At 34.7% G+C, this 6,508-nt stretch overlaps 1 pseudogene; it reads left to right on the forward strand.

Moving 5' to 3' along the window:
* Positions 1-626: 626 nt before the first annotated feature.
* Positions 627-3,958, forward strand: LOC132036393 (protein POLLENLESS 3-LIKE 2-like; annotated as a pseudogene).
* The last annotated feature ends 2,550 nt before the right edge of the window (positions 3,959-6,508 follow it).

Here is a 6,508-nt window from a genome sequence, read left to right on the forward strand (position 1 = left end):
ATAGAGAGGCTGTTTCCGATAGATCTCGGCTCAGGGAAAAACAATTCAAAGCAATTTGGAAAAAAAGAAAAAACATAAGTGAAGAAGCCATGACCAAATAATATAGAATTTCAAATTATTTGACCCATAATATTAATTACTCATTTCAAATCATTTTCAAGTTCATTAAAAACATGCACCAATTAATATGGGTATCATGGTAAATTATGCACTTCATTTATTATTTATTACTCCCTCCATTCACTTTTACTTGTCCACTATGGACTTTGCACATCCCTTAAGAAATAATAAATGAAGTGCATAATTTATCATGATACCTATATTAATTTGTGTATTTTTTTAATGGATTTAAAAATAATTTAGAAATGAGTAATTAATACCGTTGGTAAAACAGGAAAAAAGAAATTGTCTTCTCTTAATATGCTGAAAGTGACAATTCAAAGTGAAAATATATTTTCAGATTACTGGACAAGTAAAAGTAAACGGGGGAGCATTTCTTAAGGAGTGGACAAATAAAAATAAACGGAGGGAGTAATAAACAACCTGTTTCTTCGTTGAAAGGAGATACAGACAACGGCTAGTAATTTCAACGGTCGAATAATTCAAAAAATATCATCACTAAAATCGGACCCCACTCATTAATCTTCACTCTCTCCTTCCACTAATCTCTGCAAATTTGTCAGCAAACTTTCGGTTATTCGTACAAACGAAGAGAAGCAGATTTATTCTATACTCGATAAGTACAAATTGTACGAGGCTGAAAGATGTTGCAAGAGATATGGAATGGACCTCCTGGTTTTCGACCCACAAAATCTGCTCCGTCTTCACCAGCAAAACCACTTGGAATTTCCAAGATTCGTTCCGAATCGTTTCATGTTATTCCTAAAGTACCTGTTGGTGATACCCCTTATGTCAGAGCCAAAAATGTCCAAGTAAGAGTAAGGGGATGTTAGGATTTAAATTTGATGGGTTCAATATTTACGCTCTCACAAATGAATATGATTGCACATTTGCCATTATTAGGTTCAGAATATAAGTGTTTTGCACTTTTTAAAAAATTATAGTGATTTTTCAAAAATATATTTATGTTTCGAGTAAAAAATACTGAACCAGGAATGTTAATGTTTCTGAGTCTGATATATTGAGAAAGATATAAATATTTTTAACTCCTTTTAGTTTCAATCGTAGGTTGAACCAATCGGGTATAGTTAGGCTTACATGTCATAGGCGGATTCAAGATTTAAATTTGATGAGTTCAATATTTATGTTCTCACCGTCGAATCAATTTCTCTTTCCGCAATTATGGGTTTAGAACTTAATTTTTGTTGAAATTATAGTGGTTTTTACATAGATATTTATGTTCGGTAAGGTCTGCGTACATATTTACCCTACCTAGACCCAACTGTGGGATTGCACTAGATACATTATTGTTATGTTCGGTGTAAAACATAGTGGATTCTGTTGAACTCGTTAGGATTACATAGGATAAGATGTCATAGGCAGATTCAAGATTTAAATTGATGAGTTCAATAATTATTATCTCACCGTTGAATCAATTTACCTTTTTGCAATTATGGTTTCAGAACTTCGTTTTTGTTGAAATTTTAATGGTCTTTTTACATAGATACTTACGCTATTTATCTTCGGTGTAAAATATAATGGATTCAGTTGAACTCGTTAAGATTACATAGTATATATGATTGAGCAATATTTTTTTCTTATACAAGAATACTTACATTGACTACAATCTTGAATCCACCTATGAGTGTACCTTCTGGTTAGCCATGAAAATACAAAAAAAAAAAAAAAATCTCAATGGAAAAGAGTCCATGTTTTGTTATTTCTGATTAACTTGTGTTTTCATTTGATGAAACATTTTTATGCTATGATATCTCAGTTGGTAGAAAAGGATCCAGAAAGGGCAATTCCGTTGTTTTGGGCAGCGATAAATGCAGGAGATAGAGTGGACAGTGCTCTCAAAGATATGGCAATTGTAATGAAGCAAACAAATAGAGCAGAAGAAGCCATCGAAGCAATTAAATCGTTGAGAAGTCGATGTTCTGATCAAGCACAAGAAGCTCTTGATAATATCCTACTAGACCTATACAAGGTCTAATATAAATTGCTTATGATAAAACAGGTTCATAAGAATAACTACAGTTACATTTTCCATTTATTCCATGATTAGTAACAAGCTTACAATGTTGATATGTTTATAGAGATGTGGGAGATTGGATGATCAAACAAACTTGTTGAGGCACAAGTTGTACTTGATCCAACAAGGTTTGGCCTTTAATGGCAAGCGAACCAAGACTGCGAGATCACAGGGGAAAAAGTTTCAGGTTTCTGTCGAGCAAGAAGCAACTAGATTACTGGTAAACGATACTATTTCTTCTGTTTCATTTTATATGGCACTTTTTGATTTGTCACGGAGTTTAAAAAAGACGTTGTACCCTTAGAACTTGTGGTCTGAAATATGTTGTCACATTTCTGCGATTATAAAACATGTCATTATTAAGGGTAAAATGATAAAAATTTGAATATGGAAAGGTGTTAACTCTATTTTTTTGGAACGGTATAAAGAAAAGGATAATAGCACTTTTAGTCCCAAGTTATTGGTAAATTTTGCTAAAGTCCTTGTGATATATGACTAATGTTTAACCTTGAATTAGTTGAAATGTGGTTTTGTCTCTTCATGCTACAAATACATTATATTTGACCACTCAAAGGGACCAAAAGTTCACAAATTCAATTAATTGAAGGTGTTTAATCTTCTTCAGCAGATATCATAGAGATTAAAATTAGAATTTACTAATAATTAAGGGATCAAAAGTGAAATTACCCAAAGAAAAAAGTGTCATATATATGGAACAGCGAGAGCACAATTCTAACACTTTTGTAATGACATGTTTAGTATTGCATATAACATCAAGAAATTTTCTATCTTTTCAGGGAAATTTGGGATGGTCATTGATGCAACAAAACAACTACGTTGAAGCTGAGGATGCATATAGGAGGGCACTAGTAATAGCACCAGACAATAACAAGATGTGCAATCTAGGCATATGCTTGATGAAACAAGGGCGAGTTGACGAGGCAAAAGATACACTCAGGAGGGTAAAACCGGCATTGTCTGCTGGCCCGAGAGGTGTGGATTCACACCTCAAGGCCTACGAAAGAGCACAGCAAATGCTCCAGGACCTCAAATCTGAGCTAATGAACAGAAGTGGGGTCACTAGGCTCGAACAAAGCAAGCTTTTCGATGCCTTTTTGGGCTCTTCCGCAATTTGGCAGCCTCGGCAGCAAAAGCAAACAACAACATACCCAACATGGTGTGATCCACGTCGGGGTCCCACAACAGATTTGCTAATGAGAACATGAATGCTAACATCATTGCAACAAACCATATGGTGGTCCCTACAAAGAGTACGATGAAACCAATCGTTTCACATGAAAACTTACTAAACATCCGGGCCCCAGCATTTTACTCATCGAAGATTGTAAACGAACCAACGAGTGCCCTTTTGCCCGAAAATCTTAAGAGGACAAGGTCGATTACACAGGAGAAAACAGAAGATAATAAATGGACAGAGTTGTTGCCAGACAGTAAGGATTTTGAGCAAGCAATAATTGCTGCTGCACTGAATTCAGAAGGAAGCAAAGATAATACTGGAATACTTCTTACAAGGAAAGTTGACAAAAGATTGAAAGTATTTCAAGATATTACATTGTCTTTGAGTCCAAGAGCCTGACTATTATAACACTACTAGTGTTGACTACATTAATCTAATTTGAAAATTTTAAGTTATGATAATTCTTAGGTTGGAGAGAAACTTGTTCTCCCTCTACTGGTACTCATCTTCAAGAAGGGATGCAGATTGCCAAGAATGTATCACCTGTGAACAAATTCTTGTTCAAAGAAATAATAACATTTACATTTATTATGAGCAGAGATAAACCTTTATTCACTCACTCCTATTTATTTACATTTTATTATTATGAGCAGATAAACCCTTTATTCACTCACTCCTATTTATTTACATTTTATTATTATGAGCAGATAAACCCTTTATTCACTAACTCCTAACCTTTGGTTTATACTTTCTATGCATTTCATGTTATTTAAGAAGGACATTTATAATAGCCTCGACCGTTTTATCTAAAACTCTTTCATCTCTCATTCAAATGTCTCACCTACCTTTAATCTCTCCAAAGTCAGGGGTATTTCGTTTAACATTTAAGAGGTTGCTTGGTTGAGAGATGTGTTATGCAGTCAGTAATAATGTAGGGATTGTAGCGTAGATATTAATAATATAGGTATTGTAATACAGGAATTATAATGCAGGGAGATTATTACATAGGTATATTGTTTACTTTTTTAAAAGGGAAAAGGTAAAAAAAAATTACCATTGAACTTTGCGAAAATGTATAGAATTACCCTCCATTAATAGTTGGAATCAATTATACCCTCGCCCGTACAAAATTTGGCATTCACTTGTCCATAGTTGCCAACTCAACACATTGAATCTCATTAAAAATATTCTAAAATTCCAAAAATAAACAATACATAGAAAAAAAAAAAAGAGATAAGAAATTTAAAAACATGGAGACTTACACAGCTTAAATGAGCATTATGCAAGTCGAATCTAGATTAGATGATCTGGTTCCGGATACCAGATGTAAATTAAAAAAAATTACAAGCTCCGTCGGGTGTAATTAAGTCACAGACAACACAACCACACAGTGTTGCCAACCAAAACTGGCGGTACTTTGTTGCATTTAAGTTTTGAGCTTATGTTTGGTGTACTATTAATGGTATACTTTTTTTTTTTTTACACGATCAAGTTAAGAAGATCTATAACAAAAGGTAACTCTCGTATCTGTCTTCATATAATAACTTAGAAAATAGAGTAATTACATGCTATGAGCGATTAAACAGTGTAGAAAAAATGTTTACCCGATTGGAATAAAAAACTTAAACTCTTCAGTTTTAAATATATAAACAAGAGGCATAGAAGTGGCCATACCCACGTATAGCACGATGATCAAATGACGACCCAGATGTTTGTAAACGAAAGGACCAAACAACTACTTCTACCGAAAAACGAAAGAAAAGAAAAAAAAAAAAAAGATCAAATGATAGAATGATACACTAAGGTTTTTAAGTAAAAAAAATCATAAGAGATAAGGGGATTCAAAAAAAAAAATGTTAGAATATCGTGTCTATGATTTGAACTTGTGATTTATTTCAATTTTTTAACCTCGTTTGTGATTATGTTGTATGGGACGGAATGCTGGACAGTTAAGAAAGCGCATGTCCAGAAGATGAAGGTAGCTGAGATGCGGATGCTGAGATGAATGTGTGGGCATACCAGGAGAGATAGGATTTGGAATGAAGTGATTCGGCATAAGGTTGGTGTGGCCCCTGTGGTGGATAAGATGCGGGAAGGGAGGTTGAGGTGGTTCGGCCATGTGCAGCGGAGATGCACTGATGCGCCAGTGAGGAGGTGTGAAGGATGGCAGTGGTGGGCCTGAAGAGAGGGAGGGGTAGGCCAAAGAAGGCCTGGGGAGAGGTGATTCGGCAGGACATGGCGTTACTCCAGCTTACCGAGGGCATGACCGGTGATAGGAGGGAGTGGAGGTCGAGTATCAGGGTAGAGGGCTAGTGGGGGGCCGCGAGGTTTCCTTTCTCGTATTAGGAGTATTTTATCCTGCTTCTATGTGTTGGTCTTACCAATCTTTGCTGTTTTATCATGACTTCGTTGCTCTTGCTATTTCTCATTTTCGCATTGTTTTGATTTGATTGTCTGTATCTGACTCTTTTCCCTTGTTTTCCTTGTTTTCTTTTGAGCCGAGGGTCTTTCGGAAACAACCTCCCTACCTTCCAAGGTGGTCATAAGGTCTGCGTACACTTTACCCTCCCCAGACCCCACATTATGGGATTCAACTGAATCCCAACTGGGTATGTTGTTGTTGTTATATATTTTTTTAAAAAAAAAATTATATTATTACACAATATGATTAATTTTGGATAAAGAGAATATATTCAGTTGAACCCCTTGCTCAAAACTTTACAATTCATGAAATGAGTAAATATATATCAACTGAACGAAAACCATGAATGATCTTGATATAACGAGTGCTCTCCTTATTTTGTAGATGCATTTCTAAATCAAGAGATTCCACAATTTATATAAATACACAATATGATTAATTTTGAATAAAGAAGATTCAGTTGAACCCATGAAATGAATAAATATATACTCCGTCCGTTCCATAATAAGTGGTGTTTTAGGTTTTTCATTTTGTTTCAAAATAAGTGGTGCTTTAGGATTTCAAGAAGAAATTGATCTTGTTCTTCCAAATTTACCCTTATTTAAAATCAAGTAGCTTTTCTTTTTCTACGCATTAATTAAGGGTATGTTAGAAAACACACTCATAATTTTCTAGGAGTGGGCAATTTCTTAAAGGGTGTACATAAGCTAAAAACACCACTTATGGAATTGAG

Source organism: Lycium ferocissimum, chromosome 11 (assembly GCF_029784015.1).
Source record: "Lycium ferocissimum isolate CSIRO_LF1 chromosome 11, AGI_CSIRO_Lferr_CH_V1, whole genome shotgun sequence".
Taxonomy (NCBI): domain Eukaryota; kingdom Viridiplantae; phylum Streptophyta; class Magnoliopsida; order Solanales; family Solanaceae; genus Lycium; species Lycium ferocissimum.